Genomic DNA, 21,709 nt, shown 5'->3' with positions numbered 1-21,709 from the left:
AATTCTCACTCATTTCATTCTTCTTGATATCTTGAAGTTGATAATCTTCAGGAAGCTTAAAAAAACTATGACTATTTTAACGCTTTGTTTTAAATCTAACAAATTTGTCACACCCATGTCAGTATCGCGGCAAAATAGTCGTCGCTTCCTACCCGGCTCCCCTCTGTCTACATACCCAGTGTGTTCATGAAATCAATAAAGCTTTTATCGCTAATGGGCCGGGGCGACGCCGGTTTGAACGTCGAGTCATATGAGCGACGTCCACCTGCTTCTATTGCTCCATTACGCTCTATTATATTACACTGAAATAGGGTGTTAGTTTACTGACAACGACAGATATGTTTCTTAAGTATTTTACTTTGGTAGCTACAAAGCTGTTTTAACTGCGATTTTAGAGGTGAACCAAGTAAAATATGCTGGTGCAGCGAAGGGTTAGAAATTGAAGTAGATTTAATAGATATTTGTAATTGTGTAAAAAACAAAGTCCTATAATTACGTAATAAATGTGCCCATGTGATATTTTACTCCTTGCTCGATTTCAAACAAATAGTTAAGTCATAATAATACAAAATTAAATTCTATATTTACACTTGCTATCAAACTATAGTTACATCCAAAAATGTGAGACATTTAAATTCTATGAAGATTGCTTTTAACCAATGTTGTGTTGTATCGATAAAGTTCAAACTGGTTAGTTTGCCATTCCACGTGCCCGTTTTATCAATTCCCATCGCGTACAAACTCCATCGGAAAGTACAAATGATAAGGGAGAGTTGCGAAACATGAACTGAACTCGGAAAGTTCGTGCGAAGCCTAACAAACTAACGTAGAATAACTTTCCTTGTCGTAGTGAAATGATTTCTGTACTCTACGACAGTTATAAATGTCCTAGGAAATGTATTTCTGCGAACTACAATAAGTTTCTCTTTTTTTCGAACTGCGAACTTTTTTTAGGGCAATATCGTGCATTCCAAGTACCTTCCAAGCGGGCTTTTTTTTTATAAATGTCAAAAAATGACCAACTGAAAAATAGAAATATTTTGTAGATGATTTTCTTTTGTTTGTTGTTTTGAAAAGTTAGGAGCCAGTACTGCAGAATTTAACGTCTGTAACATATTAGGTACGCGGTATATTATTGTTGAATAGTCATTCATAAAATTTCATCTTTTGATTTGATCTCGCGTGAAACGAGGTCAATTAAATTTTGATATTCGTGTGCGACGGCCCGTCATTAATTCATTCGGAGACAAATTTACAAGAGTTTAATGTAACATTCTAATTGCTGACCTTTGCCGCCGGGTCCCGGAGTCAATGGACCATTACTTAAGATAGTTTCCTCATTGATTTATAAGTTAACATTAAATATTATACATTTTGTGAATCACTTTTATCATGTTTTACGTTTTTAATTTACTATTATTGCATTGGTTGTAGTTGTAAAATTTCATTAATCGAAATAATTTTGGCCCGTGATCTTAAAACGTTCATATCCAAATAAAAAAATCAATAGAAAGCATTAGGTTTAGTATATCCTTTTATTCTGATACTAATGGATTATAAATAAAGTGTTTCAGTAAAAAGTATGGCCCGTTGCCCTGAAATATCTTTATTGCTTCGTATAAATTGAGTTTGGTATCGGCTTCAAGTTTATTAGTGTCAGACGAGGGTATATTTGTGTATATATCTGAAGTAGGATTGGCTCGATCGAATCAGGTCCGGATGACCGCTTCATTGATTTTGGATAAGTCCCCGAACGTTACGTAACCCGAATGGCAAACTATTGGAATATGGTTTTAATATTTTCAAGGTTATTTGCCATAATATAATATTATTTGAACTTTTATTTGTAAATAGAGATAGCACACTTAATCTTTTTTCTTATTCATGCTTTGTTGCATTATTTAACCCTTGATTAAGCCGGTTGAATTATAAAAAAGCAAAGTCAGGATCTAAATCAGCGCATACATACTGTTTCGGAACTGGGACAATGGAACGCGCACTTTGTTTGTTAACGAATGAGTTCGCACGTTAATATATTTCGCGAGGATCAGTAGTTGCTGGAAGCGTATGAATGGACCGGCACCGTTACAGAAGGTCGTTTACCGTACGTACTAGTTCGACTTTGTTTCACACCAATTCAATTTGATCCTTGAACTCCGCGCTCTTGTATGATAAAGCTTTATGTGGGACGACCTCGTTTCTACGTGTTTTTCGTGTTATGAATCATGATTGCTGAGATTAAAGAGTTTTGTTTAATTTTTTTCACGGAAAACTGTGGTAATTGAACAATCGGGTCACTGAACGGTGAAAGTAGTTTCAGATGCGTTGATTTTATGTTGAATAATATTAATTTATGTTGTCTTTAAAGATTTAGATCTACAACACCGTGGTACACACGTACTGCTATCTAGCAAAGTTTCGACTAAATTGTTTTTTTGAAATGAGCAGTTGACTATCTAGCTTCTGGCTGCCTAACTCACTAGGTGATATAAAAATGTGTACAAACGGTGAAACAGTGTTGATATGTTATCAGGAATACCAACTTCTTTGATACATGATATAAGATAGGTATTCTGGTTTAATGACTCAATTCTTATAGTTGCGCCGTGATTCATCCCTAATAATACTAATTTCTTAACAATGTGACACAATGTTTTTATTGTTCTGATAAGATTATTATAGGTGTGACATTCTTTGGGGTTTTTATGTTCTATATTATGTTTTGTTGAAGAGTACTCTTGTTCCCAACGTGCTAATGAAATGCTGGGTTCTATGTATATTATATTTTATCATAATAATTATTACAAGACGTTTACGTGTCTATGGCCGTGGTACTCGACTTATACGAGCTCTCCCAAGTCTCCAAGTTAATTAATATCGAAATCGAGTTACTCGCTCGAGCGGCAGCTGAGAGGCTTCCATTTCATGTAATTACAGCTTCTGTCCTCAGATTCATTTAAAAGTTTATATTCAGCGGACTTAGAAATCTCATTGCGTAGTAATTAAATTCCTTGGATATTTTATTAGTAAAAAATCTTATTTCAATTTCCAAGGATATATGCACATAATTGTTGTTTTACTTATTGCCGCAGTGTTTTTGGACTTTACAGCTGTGAATTTGTATCATCGTGTTTATATTTTTTTATGTAAATGATACTCTAAATTAAATTGTTCCATTTTTTCTAAAAAAAATGTCTTAATAATCCTTTAGTCTCAAAAATTGTATTGATTGATGAAGTTACATATATTTGTAGAGATAAATGGGCCATAAGATAAATATAGGAAACTAGTTAATTAAGTATTCAATTTCTAAATGGAACACTAACAGAGCTTGTTCAGTTAGCAGAGCGTACTAGGCTAATTAGTATGTAGCCGTTTTATTGCACGATTAGTGCCTGTGTTTGTTGTTACTAGAGAGATTTTAAAAGCAATACAGTTACTCTTGTTCTATCAAAAATGTCTAGAGAAACAAAGAGAATGTTTTTGTTTAATCTGGTTTACTCATGTCACAGTTGCCACAAACATAATATTAAAATGATTATATAAGGAACGAGTTTACTTCCTTATGTTTTTAAAGTTGTGTGTTAGATTTAAATTATTTAATGATATTACACGAATCCGTAATGCATTGTATACATTTTCTGCGCCAAAACAGGATCCTAGAAATCGATGAATACACAAATACCTTTATGTTGTTTGTTATAATAAAAACTAACACGATAATAATAAACATGATGATAATGCATGATATAATGTCACGTGTTTGTGAGGCGTAATTTTTGTACCATGTACGCAGTAGGACACCTTTATTGGGTCGCCCTTGAGATGTCGATGCTCCATTATGGGGCTCAACCGACCGCGAAGGACCTATTATGGTGCGATATGTTAACACGAGAGGCTGTATATATATCCTCCTATATGGCCTTGCTTGTCTATAAGATACATAGCAAATAATACATATTCATAACGCACTGATTATAAAGATGACAGGTTATTAAAGGATTTGTTTATTGTCGTAATAGTTCATCCTAGATTTACTGTCGTGCTTAGTCTTAAAATAGATAAGCAGTTTCTTGGTGTAAATTTTTCGTACAAAATCGGTACAAAGGACTGTTATTAATGTTGACTCTTGCTGTAGAAGGTAACAGCAAGGGTGATAAAAACAAAAGAAGTTGTCAGCCATAAGTAAAGTTACATCTTTTTGATATTTTACAAGATGATATTGATTCCAAACTGTAATAAATCATGTAGGTGTCAATATTCATAAAATGTGTCTTAAATTTCTACGTGTAACTTGTCGTGACTACGATGCATGTTTGACGTGCCTAGTGTCCGGTGCCCGGGTCAATTCAATTTAACGTAACCCACCTTAATAGCGGCTACCCTCGACAGAGCACGTAACCCGTATGCGGTTGGAATGCGACTGACTCACTGCCATCGTATGCATATTTGATATGACTTTAAGGACATGTTTTTATGATAGTATTTTTAACTAAAAAACTTCTCAGTTGTTTGAGTTATGCGATTTTGTAAATGTTATTTTTGATCTCGGATTTTATTACATCTGTTTCTACTAATGTCTTATACAAAATGACCATTTGATCTTACTAATATTATATATGCGAAAGTTTAGATGTATGGATGGATGTATGTTTGCTTGTTAGAAGGTATCTCCAGAACATCTCATTGGACCTCGATGAAATTTGTTATGAATGTAAAACATAGTCTGGAAGAATACATAGGCTACTTAGGTTTTATTTTAATTTCGCGCGCAAATTTTAAACATTTTAAAAAACGGTGGTGCAGAGTAGAGTGCAAAGGACTTTAATATTAAATCGTATTCTTTTGTAATTCTATGTAACGGCTATAAAATCTGGTCCTTGAATATATTAATGTTATCATGGACATTGTATTAAAAGCCCTAAAATAGCATCAATTGCAATCGTCATGAGTCAGGCTCGCTCTGTGTGAAATGTGAGCGCGCTTGCTATTCTGGAAGCGGCCTGCAGGATGCGCCAGTATAATCACAGCAACGTACAATGGAATACCGAGCGTGAGTAATGTGTAAGCTATGAGCTTTAGTCGGTACCTTTGTACTCGCTTATGAGAGAACGCATGCTATAAGGTTCCTAATCTACGGTTATAACGCAGTTAGAGTTGTAACAGTTATGTCCACTTTGTGTGTCTCTGAGTGTCAAAGTAAGAGTTTTAAATGATCTCACTAAACATTACTTCATTGATCAACTTGTAGATTAGGTTGACGACATTTAATAGTTATAGTTTCTCTCTTAGATTAAATGTGAAATCTTAACTTCGATAATGAATAGATATTTATATTTTTCACTACATGTCCGATTTAAGTATTTTTTTTATCACGCGCGGACGGAGTTTCGGCCAGTATTAAAAAAACTTAATTAGTAGACAATGTGGTCTTGTGTGTGTGACAGTTAAAAATTTTGATAGTAGCCGATTTTCAAACCTACTAAATATCAACATTACGTTAAAATTGATCAAGGCGTTTCGGAGGAGTATAGTAACTAACATTATGTCACGAGAATTTTATATATAGGACGAGAATGTTATATATACAAGATTAAGATTACGTCGTAAGTTTATTTACTCAAAATCGATAAGCGACCATTGTTTCTCGAGTTCTTCGTAACCAATGTTATCGTTAGGCGATAAAACTGTTTCTTATCCGAGCATTTCGCCGAGATATCGTTATTATGCATTGTGTGCTGTGGACTGTATCCAGATAATTCTTTTGCCTTCACTTTCGATTATTTTATGAGTAAGATTCGATACGTTAATATCGATTATCGTAACGAAAGAATTCGAAATGCACTTTATTATTTTAACTCTTTCAACATCCGCATTGCAATAAATGCGAATGTTTGTAAAGATGTCTGTTATAACTTATTTCTACAACCCCGAAACCGGTCTCGTTAAACTTTGGATTTAATGTAGAAAATTGTCAAGAAAAACATAGGCGCGGACGACTAAAAACAAACTCTATAAAACACAGTCGAAAAAATATATTTAGCTATTTAAATTGACCTTGAATTAAATTATTTCGGAATAGCTGTGATAATAACAAAATACTTTTCTGTCAGTCCATCCATCAAATGTCATCGCCTCACGGTTTTGTCTGTTGATTGTTTTTGCCAACCATCTGTTAGCTTTTATACATTTTTTCATCAATAACGTCTTAAGATTTTCAAACAAATCATTTTAATATAAATGACTAGAATTTTTTCGTAGTCAGTTTGTATACATTTTGTAAACATGATTTTCTCAGTATTGTATAGTAGGTTGTCTATATTTCAATAGGTAATCTGATCACACACTGAAATTAATTTGGGTGCCTTCAAGAGTACGATAAATAGGTATAGACTAAGCTAGTGCGTACCATCCTTCGATCGCATACCCACTTACTATAATATGTTTGTTTATGGCCAAGCACTTGCTTTATTCAATATAAAAAATTTTTGGACAACTTTCTATTTTTTGTTGCTACGTGATATTAGCTAAAGCTAACGTTAAAGAGAGCTAAAGTTAAAGAGACCAAACTTAATACATGTTACTAACTCCACTGACCTTTAATCCCTTTATTAACGAAAAGGTCTTTATCCAGTTTAAACAAGCCTACTTTTAATGAAATAACTGTGATATAGAAACTTTCTATTGTTAGTCTTGCTAGTTATGAAATTGGTTGCAGTAGCTAATTACTTAGTGTAGTTTGTGTTCTACGAACAAAAGGCTCGCGGAGCTGCTGCTTGTTGATTAAAGCCCTACCTGCGATTTTAATATCTGTATTTCTCTTTGTATACTAGAGAATATTTGTAGGAAAACATGGCGGATTGAAATTCTCTGCAAACGAGAAACGGGAGAAAACAAATGAAGTTCTATTTTAAAGCTTGTAGTTCTTGTATTATGTAGAGCTATCGCCCGCGAGTCCATCCGCGCGAATTATAAAAAAAATAATAATAAGTAACCTATGTGTTCTTCCAGACTATGTTCTATATCTATGCCAAATGTCAGCGATATCTGTTCAGCCGTACCGAAGATACCCTCAAACAAACAAACATCCATCCATATCAATAAGACTAGGTTTTGCCCGTGACAGTTGTATTAAGGCAGGCTTAAAAAGTAGTTATTGTAATGTAGGTACCTAGAAAATAGGCGTTGTATAAAGTACCTTATTCAACTGCATACTTTTGTACGTCAGTCCGAACCTTGAACTTGTCACTCGCGTTTCATTGCAAATATTATAGTGGCGACGAGAATGGGATTATTATCGCGTTTCATTGCAAATATTACAGTTATAATTATCGAATTGCATAAAATTTCATCCAGTTCATCGTTAGAAGACGGACTAACGATTGCATATCGTGTGTACTAGTCTTAAACCTTGCTCGCTGCAGCTATTCCCAAGGGTAAGAGAACAATACGATAATACTAACGAATATGCCTACAAGGACGACTGTGCTGCCGTGTTCGGTCCTCGCCTCCATTACAAGCATACCAGAGCATACATGTCTATTAGACCTTTGTCCACTGGAATTAGATAAACCTTGTCAATTTATATTGTCACGCGTATACTTACAAACATTAGAGAGTGTGTAATTATGATACGAGGATCGTCGAGTTACCTAAAGTTTAAAAGAATTGTTTTGTGGTGATTTCTATTTTGTATCGATTACTCAACGGCATTCGCCCCTCTTCGTAAACTTTTTCTAAATTTGATTTAACAATTTCTTTGTTAGTCCTTTCCATAACTAGTGACTTGGCCTTTTTCATGTTACTAAAAACCAATATGGCTCAGTCTTGACCTACCCTATTTTATCAGATTCTATTCTTACTGTTGACTTTAATAACGGCACATATTTCATTATCGCTTTTTATATATAAAGATTCTGACTCATACAATCTAATCGCATCGTAGAATCCTCACGTTCTTGACTTTTTAGTGAGCTTGTTTATTTTTGTTGCGTTTAAATTGTTTTTGTTTGACCAATTCCCTCGCGTGCCGTTCTCTGTTTGTGTTCGGGAATAGACGATGTTAGTAGTTACATTTAAAGCTGATACGTTTGGTAATTGTCGGTTTAAGAAACAGTCAAACCTAAATACCACAATTTGTAGTGTATTATTTTACTTAATGAGTCGACTCCTTTCAACTTTACTAAATATTTTTAATTCGATTATTTATTTAGATTACAATTTGGATTAATGATTAGTCCATTTTTTTTTAAGTCAGTTAAAGACGCTAATGACTAGCTAGACATTTATAGATATGGATTTCATTTAGTGAGTTGTACTGCAGTATGGCGTGTCATAAAAACGTTACGATTATGCATGCTTTAACCTTCATGTAATTTCAGTTTAAGTTCAAAGACAATCGCCCCTTTATCCTTAACCTTTGTCGTCTTAATAGCTCTCAAATTATGGTGAATTTACAACGCCGAAAGACATTTATGTTATTTTTTGTTGATACTTTTATGATTGTTATGGCTTTAACTATTATAAGTTAGTTTTTGTTACGTTTAGTCGACAACTATTATACTCAACTTGTGTTACTGATTGTTGGATTTGTGGTTGGTCTGTTGCTGTTGGATTTCGCTTTGAAAGCTTCTGCTTTGAATGCTATCTGTTGAAAGGTGAGCGAGTTTTATCGAAAAACTTGTATTGTATCCTATTGTTCAGTTTGCACTTGAAAAGAATATCTTTGACACGATTTGCACGACAAAGGTCACGTTTGTCACGTCCCCACGATTTCGCCGAACCTTTTGTCACCGAGGTCATTCCTTAGTTCGAAACTTACATTTACTTATTCAATGTAACTGATATCTATATAAAAAAATAAGTAAATGACTGTATTAAAATTACCAAAATGAATATTATTGTATGATTGATGGATTTCTTATGTGTTCATTTCACATTTTTAATACAGTGAAATACAACGACCACAGAAGACGTATAGTGGAAGTGGTTCTGCGATTCGTCTGATGAATGCGCGCGCCAAAGGCCTTATTTTAGTCCTCTTTCCTTTCCCACCTTATTCTTACAAGGAAAGGATGGAAAGGGGAAGTGGATTTGACGGAGAAGGTAGACGCATGGGAAGGTGAAATATTATCTTTGCCTCTGTCAATGAAAGGTAGACAACGTATCTGCAATTGCAAATATCTATGTGCTTCGCTATTTCGGCGAATTCAGGTAACCGCTTGATCTTTTGCCACCTTATAATATATAAAAAAAAACTGCTGGGATCTTTGGGATTTATTATCATTTATCGGTTAGCCAACAATTCATTCATTGAATGTAACCAAACCTTATAATTAATCATTGCAATTACATAATGAAAAACTGAGGGCGGAATGATAATGTGTAACTTACAATAGTCACGCCTCGTCCGGGTCCGCGGTGAAACCCTATTTATGTAAGTTGTCGATCGAATCGTCCAGATAATTACGAAGCGTAGTCACGCGCGCGCCGCACGCGACCTTGGTAGGGGTATCGATAACGCATTCCCGAGACATGATACCCTTAAATATACCTCTTTGTTTGCAGAATGCGAATAAAAACATACTCGTTTGACTATAAAGTTGGTTTTTACATTGTATATGAATCTCACATTTCGCTTGAAAATGCTACTGACGGGAATTGTTAAATGATAAAGTGAATCTGATAATTTAGGTCTTAATATAAATCTTAGAAATAAACCATTAACTGTAGGTTTCTAAGAGTAAAATCCCCGTGTAAAACATACTATCTCTGTTTTGTCAAAGATAATGACAGGGATGACGATATATTTTGTACAGAGATTGTGGTGTCAGAAATCAACGCTAAAACATGTATTTGTTGTTGCATTAAGTTTCTTACAAATTTGACTTTCTCTGCGTAAACTATTTTACGATTTCATTTCTTATTATTTTTTTCGATTGTATGATACCATGCGTCCTTTGTGATATGTAGAGTTGTGCGTAGTTTACTCTTTTGGTATTCTACGCAGTCAATATATCGAATTAATAAGGTATATGAGGCTATCGATAAGTAAACAATACATAATGTAAATACGCCAGTGACTCATATTTACTTAACACAAACGAAGAATTGAACGTTCTCTTGAGACCTTCCAACAATGTCCGAGTAAATAAATCTAAAATACGTCTTATATATAAAATTCTCGTGTCACAATTTTCGTTCGCATACTCCTCCGAAACGTCTTGACCGATTCTCATGAAATTTTGTGAGCATATTGAGTAGGTCTGAGAATCGGCCAACATCTATTTTTCATTCCGCGCGGACGGAATCGCGGGCGACAGCTAGTATAATATATTGGTTTATTATTGTTTAACTTAATAAGTCTCGTGTGTGTTTGGAGGTCGTAATGTCTTATGTAAATTTGAATGACACTAAGTCGGATTATTATGAAAATGTTGATATCTATTCACAGTAAATAAACAATGCTTTACTTTTTAATCTCACGCCTGCTAAATCGCAAAAGTATTGTGACGTAGTTAGCCGCTTGTTGACAAATGCACGTGCTGTTCACGCGAGTTGATTTCTTTATTAGCTCGCGTGTGTACCACGTGACACACCGACATCTAATTCCGTCAACACCGCCGCGATCTTGTTCCCAGCTACATCTCAGGTATGCACTAGTTTGCCAATCTTCACAAATAGATGTGCAACTAATTTGTTGCCCGTGTAGATAATAGTAAACAAATCTATTAGTGCAGGTAGCAGTTGTTGTTGACCAATTGACATTTATTTAACGATGTAGATAACAAAATTTATCAAAATGCATAGGAGTAAAAACTTATCTATGGTAAGTTACAAATACAAACGGGTTCGTTAGAGACAGTACCGTAAGTTTGCGGAATTAAATTGTAAAGTCACCACACCAATAAAAAAATCTCAAGCGACGTAGCGATTGGGGGAAAAAGTTGTTGAGAAAATGATAGATTTTTTATCGTGGCAGTAAAAACAAAACAACAAATAATGTAATATTGTCATGTTGGAATTCATTGACCGTTGGCAACATTATAATGCTCAGGTCTTCAACGCCAAGAATTAGAGTCGTGACAACTGCCAGCCTTGGCAATGAATATAAATCTATTAGAATTGGTTGTAAAATTAGGATCAGCATCTCGTATGTTACGACAATCTTTTACTATCAAATTTAAAGGAAGCAGAAATAACATGTCCCTTCTTTTATCGTACTGTCTTTTTCATTTGATGTAACGGAGATGTAAATGTATTTTTATACACGTGTTTCGGCAGTGAAAATTAAAAATATCATTCAACTAAGCTGTACTAAGCGTGGATAGATGTAAATATTTACAACAGTAACGTATCTCGTCTGCCGCAGCTCCGTCTCTCCGATTTCCAACGCAATTAATTCTAAAAGCGGTAACATATAGTCCTCATCTCGTCATGTTTACATGTCCGTATGTTTACAGCTGTGCGGTCAATGACCTGTATGTTTCAGAAACGATAAAACCTGATGATAATTATGCCTGTCCTTTACATACTGTTGTAATGTTGATTACATGACAGACTATATCTTGTGGTAAACATTTCGATTGATGTACCTTTTGGCAATGTTGCACTCCTTCTTGTTAATTTAATGTTTGAAAAATGGATTAAAACCATTTGCCTAGTTTAGAGTACCCACATTGTTTGGATAGGTGAATGTTTGTTTGAAGGTATCTTCTGAACGGTTGCAAATATCTCGCTATAATTTGGAACAGATGTGGAACATAGTCTGGAAGAACACATATGCTACCAATGTAGTTTTTTTTTTAATTCCGAGAGGACGGAGTCGCACGCAACAGCTAGTATTGTTATAAGTCAAACAGTTAATTTTTCTACTGTTTTTATATGATTGCTATGACAATAGATGTACCAAAATAGCAAAATCAGTCTGAGTTCTTTATATTTGTTGTATTAAAACACATGTTGTTCATGTTTTGATTGTTAATGTGTTCGTTCTCGTTTAGTTTTATTATTAATACCACATGTGTTGGCTCTGTTGTCTGTTTTGCATTTGTTTTCATAATTATTTAGGTTGTTATCACATCATTCTGTTTGTTTTCATTATTAATTACAAGGGAAAATATATAATAATATATATATTATTAGGAAGAATTTAAATTAATTAATTTGTGAGTTTCTTACGGGGAACGTAAACAAACAATGAACCTGCGTACTTGACTAAGGCTTTGGCATCCCTAACATAGACTATGAATATGAGGTAAATTGTATTCTACTCTATTGTTTTTTTTAGTTTTTTTTATTTGACCCAAAAGCGATCTATTATCTATAGTCACAGAACTTATGAGTACAATATGTAGCCATAAATAAACGTATCGTGCGGTCGCTTCGTTGAGTTTTGTTTGCGTCGAGATATCTCACATTCCGCCCATTCAATTATTTGGGTTATCGGGGACAGTTCCAAATGACCCGTCTGTTGTCCTCATATGCAGATGCAAACGAACGGACGTTTATACGTAGAATTTATGAACGTTCGACGCATATGCGCAATTGGTGGAACAATGATATCTGTGCTGCCTGTATTTCTTTAGTCTGAATATGTTATTTTTTATATCATAAGGTGGTAAAAGAGCGAGCGGCCACCCGAAATCGCTGAAATAGCGAAGCGACCGTTGCCCATAGATATACGCAATTGCATATGCGTTGCTTACTTACGTTGCTTTGCCTCCGGGACGCACACTCATCAAACGAAACGCGGAATTGCTTCCACTTCACGCCTGTCTTCTGTAAGGTCGTGGTATTTCACCGGGCCAGCTGGGCCAATTCCTGCGAAGATGTTAAAGCGGGCTTTATCACTGTTGAAAATCGTTATAAAATCTGTATTTGATTTTATAACGTGACAAATTGTCTCGTTACACTTGATGTGTGACGGAACCCATCTTGATGGAGTCTGACAAGCGAACTGACTTATTGATTATGGCTCTCGAAGTGAGACGGTAATAAAACAGACAGCGTATTTCTAGATAAATGCTTCAATTTATGAGAGATGAAGCTAGTGGTAATTTTGTTGAAACGCTTTTAAAATATCATAAAAGTTATCTTCGTATATATTTTTATTCGGGTACTTAAGGTCTTTAAGTGTGTCTCGTTTTGTAGATTCTAAACTACGGAAGACTTTCTATTGTTGAAATAGTAAAATATCGTTTTTTTTTATTTTTGATCTTCCGGAACAATGACATCTATTATATTTTATATTTATAGGGTAATAAATTCTTATGTTACATACATGTAACCCATCAATGTACAGCACAATTTCAGATAATGGGATTGCCTGTAGTGTTAGCTAATGGAGCTTGGTAATTCCGTAGTGTAATGTGAAACTATAGAGTTGTGACGTCACTTGGCGGCAAGCCAAGCACCGGCTTACATCTCCCGCTCGTACTTAGTGGTAGGAATAGTTTTCTGTTTATGTAATTAAAAGTTTTTTGATAGTTTTACATAACTCTTTTGTAAGGATTACATGAAACGCTACCAGTTTTCGAACTTTTTTTTTTCCCAGAGAGGAATGCTTTATGCATACTCCGCGCCCCGGGGGGAGACGCGGTAGTTATGTGGGATTCTCCTCCTTATCGGACTTTATCCACTAAACCTCTCTGTTCCTCCAACGCATCAGGGCGGAGCTACGGGAACGCTTTCGCTCTCATCCGCGGCCCACCAGTTTTCGACCTGTATATGACGTTGTTTCTATTCTTTTCATTGAGTTAATATTTTTTGACATTACATTTTGTGAAAAGTTCAGACTATTTTCGATTTTATTATTGATAGTTTAATGTAAAGATAACGGACTAAAAACTTCTGTTTTTAAATGATAATTTAGTTCGGTACAGCAACACCGTATTATATCGATTCCCAGTCCGCAACCGCGTTCCAGCTTCTTGCAGCTCGTATTTAGTGGTTGCACAAGTTATTGCTACATAACCCCAACATCTTATTTGCTGTTGTTTGCGACGCTTTTATTGTTCCTACAATTTCCATTAGAAAGATTAGAACTGATTTCTTTTTATCCGCAACAGTTGATATACTTTCGTGAATAAAAGGATGTAGGTCTAAGATGTTTTGCATCACTAACCGTTGGTTTATAAGGTCAACATTCCCGTTTAAAACATATTGCTATCTCTGTTTTCTCAAAGTCAATAACAAGGATGACGATATGTTTTAAAAAGCAATTTTGGTCTCAGAAACCAACGGTAAGTGCATTGATTCTATTTTGAAATATCGTAAAAAAATTATAAGCTGTTAAAATGAAAATACTACTTTTATTCGATATCAAAAACAGACCAAATGCTTTGCAATTTCTTCGATATATTTTATTTTTATTGCAATAAAAGAATATTCGACAGGAATAGCATATGGTGGATATGTAGAAATGCTATGACTATAAATACAGGAAATATAAAGCTCTCGAAGTCGGGCCGAGTAACGACGCCATAAAATCTGATTGTAAAACGGAAGGGTTTTTATTATATCCATCTGGCACTGTTTGATGGTTATCGATTCCGCGCAAAAGCGCGAAATATATTCTTGATGTGTTTCAGTACGCAATTTGATCTAGAACATGGTCTGACATAAAATAATTATATAGAGTTGTTTGCCTTAAAATATAAGTGATATTTATTAAAACAATAAATTATTTTTTTATTATTTTCCCATATAAAAAGCGTCAATAGCCTAATGGTTAAGTGTACGGATTTCTGATCACGAGGTCAGGAGTTCGAATCCCGAATGTCGTAAACCATATCCTAGCACAAGCTTAGAGCTTAGTTGGAATGGTAAAAGAAATATGAGTAAATTTACTACAAAATCTGCTAATATTTTTCACCAAAATAAAAATAATAGATGGGTACTTAAGATATAAAGTAATTTTTTAATGCTAATGTTTTTTCCTGCAATCGAAATAAACATGTTATGTGAGACGGTGTCACCTTACATTTGTTTGTTCTGAATAAATATAGACAAATATAATAAGTTCGAATGATGCGCAAGTAATATGTTTACTTTGTTGTTATTTGCGATGTGATTATAAGAATTTAGATATATAAAAATCTGTTTTTTAATCAAATTACTTCCATGATACAATATTTTGAAAAATCCCTAATGATAGATTTTGAAATTAATCTATATATATAAAATAAAGTCGTGTTAGTTACACTATTTATAACTCAAGAACGGCTTATGCGAAGAGGATATGCGTAGGAAGGGGGTGGATTCAGATATGACGGCTGTTTGAGATGTATGGAGGAGTAGTATATACTGTGCCTACGCAGGGATAACGCCAGGATGATGATGATGATGAGACTGAATGTCCATATAATATTGTACACAATAAAAAAAAAATATTGTACACAATACAAAGTTAAGCTTGTGGCAAAACATTGATGTTTTCATCTGATGTTGACAATATCAAAACGCCTACGTTTCTCCAAACATTGTTGTTTGGAGGGTGTCGTGAATAAACCGAACGGGAACGGAAATTAGTTTTCCTTTGTTTAGCAAACAATCCTATTGTGAGCTCCTGACGATGCAACAAAGTGCCTTTTTATTGTACCCTAAGACTTTGTGAGAGGCTTAATTTGTCTATTAATTTTAATCTCTATCAGTGTTAAAACTGTTTATAGTGTAATATTTAAAATTTCATTATTTTAATAGGGATTCCTTTTAATATAAATTGTAAAATACTGTACATGAGATAAATGGAGAGTATTTTTATGGTTCCGTACCTCATAGGTAACAAAACGGAACCCTTACCACTTTGTTGTCCGTCCGTCTGTCTGTCAAGACCCTTTTTTATTTAGTAATTCGTCTTATAATATTTGTAATGTTGGTTATAAATATATTTTTTTATTTCCAGGTAAGACAAGCAGTCTTTGTATCTTGATTCTTTTGAAAATATTTTGGACACTCACGGTAGGTTGGAGCAAACAAATGGAGTTACTGGAGTTATATGATTCAACCTCCTCCTTTTTGAAGTTGGTTAAAAATAACAAGGCAGTTATCAAAATGTCGACGCGATCGATAACAAATTGAACGGTTGCGGCTCTGAATATTACTCCAAAGTCAATAAGTTGTTGGAAGCTGTTTGCATACGTAAGTGGGTTTCAACAACCTTCGTTATGGAACATTTCTCAAGATCGATATCGAATTTATAATAATTAGAGGAGTATTTATTGAGTCTGTACGATATAACTTTTTACACAAACTTAAAGATGCTTATAGTATTTTTAGCGATTTCTTTGGTATTCTTTCGCAAAAATATGCTTCGAAAGTCTTATTTATTTCCAGCAGATACTTTATTCAATCTAGTCTCTGACTGGGTAGATAAATTATCTATTCAGTGGATTCATTGAAGTGTCGTATCATGCTTGTCCAATGGAAACGCAATCTAAAAGGGCAATCCATCTGGAATCGTGCACACGCACTCCACCAGTCATAACAACTTTTGTTCTTGATAGGAATGGAAAAATTGTTTTCTCGTTGCGTCGAGTGATTAATTACAGACCTGTCTCTACGGACCGTAATGTATTACGGATATTTTTCATATTATTTTTTTCTGTGGCCACTCTAGTAGTTTTTATGTGTACGGGTTCTTATAACAAATGATATTCATGTTTATAACTTTATTTTTTCATTACGAAAAAGCTTTGCTTTATTAAATAACCTACATATTCTATTCGATGGTCTAAGCTTTTTTTTACTTTACTTTCATTTCCTGTAGTTATGAACATCTGATCTAATGAGAGTATCTATACATATTAATAAAAATTGTGTGTCTGTATGTGAGTGTGAATGTCTGTAACATCGAGAAAAAAAATCATATTTTTGTCTATCTGTATGTTTGTCCGCACGACTGCGTTTGTTCCTAGTAATCTCCGGAACGACTAAGCCAATTTTAACGAGACTGACGGGTACAGCTGACGTACGCGGGCATATTATAGGCTACATTTTTAATTTTGAGTTGGCAAAGTCGCGAGCGATCGCTAGTTTCATCATAAATCTTGTATGTCGTAGAGTTCCATGGAGTGCGTATAGATTAGTCATAAATCATCTAACACCAGGCTCAGTCGTGATCATTAATCCCACTCCTCCATTACTTGCTAATGGAATTGCACTCCAACATCTAACTGTGTGAATGTAAACCTTATTGCAAATTGTTAAGGTTTCATTTTCATTGAAAATTGTTTTTTTTTTCTATTGTTATTTTCAGTCTTCGATTGGTTTGTTTTTCAGACCGATTCTTAATGTCTACGGTCATGGTTTATTCATGCTCAGTAAAATGGTAGTTACTTTTATGCTATTATTTAGATTCTATTGGTTAGAGCGACTTATTGTTCCAATAATTGTATTTATTTCATGAAACTAAAGAGATGTTTTATAATGTACTATATCGACCGCGACCCTGTCCGTACTGAATTAAAAAAAAAAACTTAAGTAGCGTATGTGTTCATTGATGAAAGTTAACACGTTTCATGTCAATGCAATTTATAGTAGTGTGTGCAGTTGGAGAGAATTTACATCTATGAGTCAGTGGCATTGAATGTGTTAAATAATGTTTAGGAGCCTCTGTTAGCGAATTGACCTTAGGACCGCAGACGCATGTCACCCACGCGTTCGGGGCCATGACCTCCCGTCTGTTTCAACCAGTATTTATAAATAACCATCATTCAGTATTGTTCGAATGACCTTTGTAACTACTTCCGTTGTTGTTAAATGTCTAACCGTTGGTTTCTGGGACCAAAGTTCTATAAAACATATAGCTATCTCTAGCTTTCATCTTTTAAAAAACAAAGATAAGAATATGTTTTAAACGGCGATTTTGTTCTCGGAAATCCACGGTTAGTAAATACCTATTTAAGCACAAAGCTTATTCGATTACGAATTGGTTGTTGTGAATTATATCGTACCGTTTCGAATATTAAACTTTTAAACTAAGCATGGATTTTGATAAAATTGAATTTAAACTCAATGAATTCACTTGTTTTTCTTGTTTTTAAAGTATTATGCAAGATAGAACTATGCTTCAATTGTTATCGGATCACATCATTATCTCTTAGCCCAAGTTAAACAGCAGTTATTTCTCAGTTACATTGTTAACAAAGCAACAATGAAAATTGGCAATTACATACATCAGCCAAACGATTGCTCGTAAACCTAGCTCCCTCATTAAACGGAGGGTCGCGAAAACCGCATATTCAACAGAATGATTTTCACCGAAAGCAATTTATTTCTCCGACACGAAAATTTAATTACGCCCTTTTCAAGCCCGGAAATTAAAAATATAATTACAGCAAATTAAACACCAATGCTGCCCTGCGTAGTTACACAAAACGTCTTTTACATCGCCTTGAAATATCGAAAATGAAGAGAGGAATTAGGTATCTTCAATGTCACCCAAAAACTATATTGTATCTCGTTAATAATAAAATTTGAGTGTCTATTATAATCAGTTTGTGTTTTTTTGGAAATTTACTAATATTTCTTTTTACTATTCTAAATAAGCTCTAGGTAGGCTTGTGCTCCTATGGTTTACGGCAATAGTCGAATGGCGGGATTTGAACCCCCGACCGCGTGATCGGAAATCCGTACCCTTAAGGCTATTGACGCTTCATTATAACAATATTCATAACCACAATATTAGATTAATGGATTCACTTTTAGCATGCTGCATATGTGTACCGCAATCCCAATAATGAGTCGCGTTCAGGAATTTTGTACTCATTAGAAAGTTCCATTCTTGTTGCGTTTTATATTAACCTAGCTTCTAACCTGTAGCTTGAACTTGTTGAAGTTTATTATGGTATTAAAGTTAACTGTTGTAGTTAAGATTTATATGATTGGATAAATGTTGCCGATGAAATCTTTAGAATCTTTTTAATTGTACTTATTACATTTGTGTATTGAAGTTGAATTCAATTTTTGAACAAACAATTTAATAACGAATCCGAAACTCAATAAGGTTCGAATCTATGTCGCTAATTGGAGCATTTCAATGCAGTGAATTCAAATTGAAACAAGAATCGAAAGCGTAGTTTGTGCCGGTTCAAACTGAATGCTTCAATCGAACTCTATCTACTCAGTAGCGATCTGCAATATTGTGAATAGCATGTTCTGTAGAAACAGAAATCCTTTTTAAGTACCTTTAAATTAATAATACCACAAGAAGTATTTAATTGTTCGTTAACTTGCTTTGATCACTCTTAAGGATAAGGGATTAATTTTCGCACTTAGAGTCCCCAAGAGGCCGCTAAGAGATAATAATAAAGCTAAGAAAGAATAATAACCAATGTAGGGATATCTTGTTAATCGTACTGGTATTATAAATGTGAATGCTTGGATGGATGGACGTATGATTGTTAAAAGGTATCTCCAGAACTGCTGCATGGATCACGATGAAATTTCGCATAGATGTAAAGTGTAGTCTGGAACAACACATAGACTACTAAATAAATTTTATTTAATACCGCGCGGATGGAGTCGCGGGCGGCTGCTAGTTAAAAATAAATTGTTATCATTAGGTTACATAATATCTTGTCAGAATAGTCTATCGGTAAAAAGACGTAGAATAAAGTCTGCACAATGTACGAAGCTCGTAGTTACATTATACATTTCTCAGAACTCTGGAGAGTGGTTCAGGTGCAGGGAATACGTAAAGTTGTATATTTTCCATTTAAATGCATGAGTTTGTAAGACAACTAGTGTATTACGTTTTGTATGTATGTATTGAAACGTACCAGAACATAATGGAAAACTTTGTAATATCTTATTTGGCTTTGAGATGATATTCTTTTTGCGATAAGACCATGCAGGTTAGGTTTTATTCAACGATAAAATATTATTCGCCGGAAAATGTTTCGTTTTTTTTTTTAATTTCGTATTTTAAATTAATATCTGAAGCATAGCTTTTTAACTATGCTATGCTTTTGTCTCTTGACGACAGTAAAGTAAAAATTAATTTAGTTTTTTTTTATTAAAACTATATTGTCGTTCCTTCCTGCCAGAAATATTTTGGATTTGTTCCAATGAATGAAAAAACAATTATAATAATTATTCGACATTGTAACATGTACTTGAAATTTATAATAATGTAGGTCTTTAAAAATAATTCTTCTATGTCCTCTATTATTATGTATATTTATTACTTAAACATTACTGCACATATTTTTGTTCTTAGTTTTTATCATGATCTTTTTTTAGTTTGAACGACTGAACCGATTTAAAAAAAAATCCACTGTTAGGAAGCTAAACTATCGCCGGGTGAAATAGGCTATATTTATTATTGGAGTTTTATTTCATTACTCGTGGACGAAGCCGTAGGCTACTGCAAGTGAAATGCATTGTGAGAGCTATGGCGCTAGTGTGAACTGCCCTTAGTTTAAAGGCAATAACAAAAGACGATGGGAACCAGACGGTTATATAATAGTAATTACTAACACGCACAGTTATCATATCACTGTTAAATAATATATAAACAATAATAATACAAGTGCAATCGTGCGTTTTGTATGACTTGTAATTTGTAATTGTAACGCTGCAATTCACACCACAGATTATATCGTTAATTAATGTTTAAAGATGTTTTATGTGGGAATTTTATATTTCGAAATATTGTTATTAATATCTGATTTCAGAATATTATCTCCATTTGTAATAAGAATATGTTAATGATGTTAAATTGTTATGAATATAAATAACGCATCACATGGACTCTATGAGATCGTCTGACTTGAACTTAAACCATCAACCTGCCCGATTGAGGGTCGGTACAGTATGTACTACTCCTCCATACATCCGAATCTACACTCTTCCTACGCATATTCTCTTTCACACAGTCATTCCATACTTTTTTTGGTCTTCCCCTACCCTTGTAGCCATCCACATTCAATATCATTACTTTTTTGCTTCTATCATCATCATCCCTCCGTACAACATGTCCAAACCACGGTAATCTTTTACTCCTCGATTTCTCGATCACTGGCGCTACTTTCAAACTTCCTCTAATATACACATTCTTAACTTATCAGAGACGCTAGTATTTTGGATTAAATCAAATATGCTATAGTATTTTATGTGCATCATTAATTTAACGCGCTCTTGAATTTCATTACACATTATAAACATATAACGGTGTACACAATGTGAAATTAATCAACACATACTTGAGCCCGGTGGCGCGGTGTAAGCGTGTTATATACCAGTAATACACGCCTACGCCCTGAGGAATTTGCTTACACCTGTACATCGACGATAAAGGGCTTTCGCACCCCACGTGGGTAAGGGTGGATAATTCTACAAATTCCTTCCACCCAACATATTTCGGTGTTCGTTATTAATATAAATACTAGTTTTTAACCGCGACTTTGCTATCGTGCAATTAAAAACGAGTAGCCAATGCGTTATTCTAGACAGTACACCCGTGCCGTATTCCGCGTTGCGAACAGCAACAGTTCATCTTAGTGTCCCTCCGATTATTGAAGTTTGACAGTTTAGAATACCTTTCTCTATCTTTGGCGAAGCGGAATAGTTGGGCGGCAATCCCAATTCCTATCTACTCATATTTTCTTACCAATCTTGTATAAAAGAAACATTGCTATTAAAAATAAAGTTTATACAGTTTTAACGATACTTGTATTAAACAAAGTAAAGCGTCGATAATACTAAA

The 21,709-nt window shown here is 34.3% G+C and overlaps 1 protein-coding gene across 3 annotated transcripts in view; it reads left to right on the top strand.

The window, feature by feature from the left end:
* The window catches only part of KrT95D (phosphofurin acidic cluster sorting protein KrT95D), a 64,687-nt gene that overhangs the window by 22,698 nt on the left and 20,280 nt on the right, over nt 1–21,709 (top strand). The gene's annotated exons all lie outside the window — the stretch shown is intronic.

This window comes from Papilio xuthus, unplaced genomic scaffold (genome assembly GCF_000836235.2).
Source record: "Papilio xuthus unplaced genomic scaffold, Pxut_1.1 DF826961.1, whole genome shotgun sequence".
Lineage (NCBI taxonomy): Eukaryota > Metazoa > Arthropoda > Insecta > Lepidoptera > Papilionidae > Papilio > Papilio xuthus.
The sequence above is the reverse complement of the archived record's forward strand: the minus strand, read 5'-3'. Positions and strand labels throughout refer to the sequence as shown.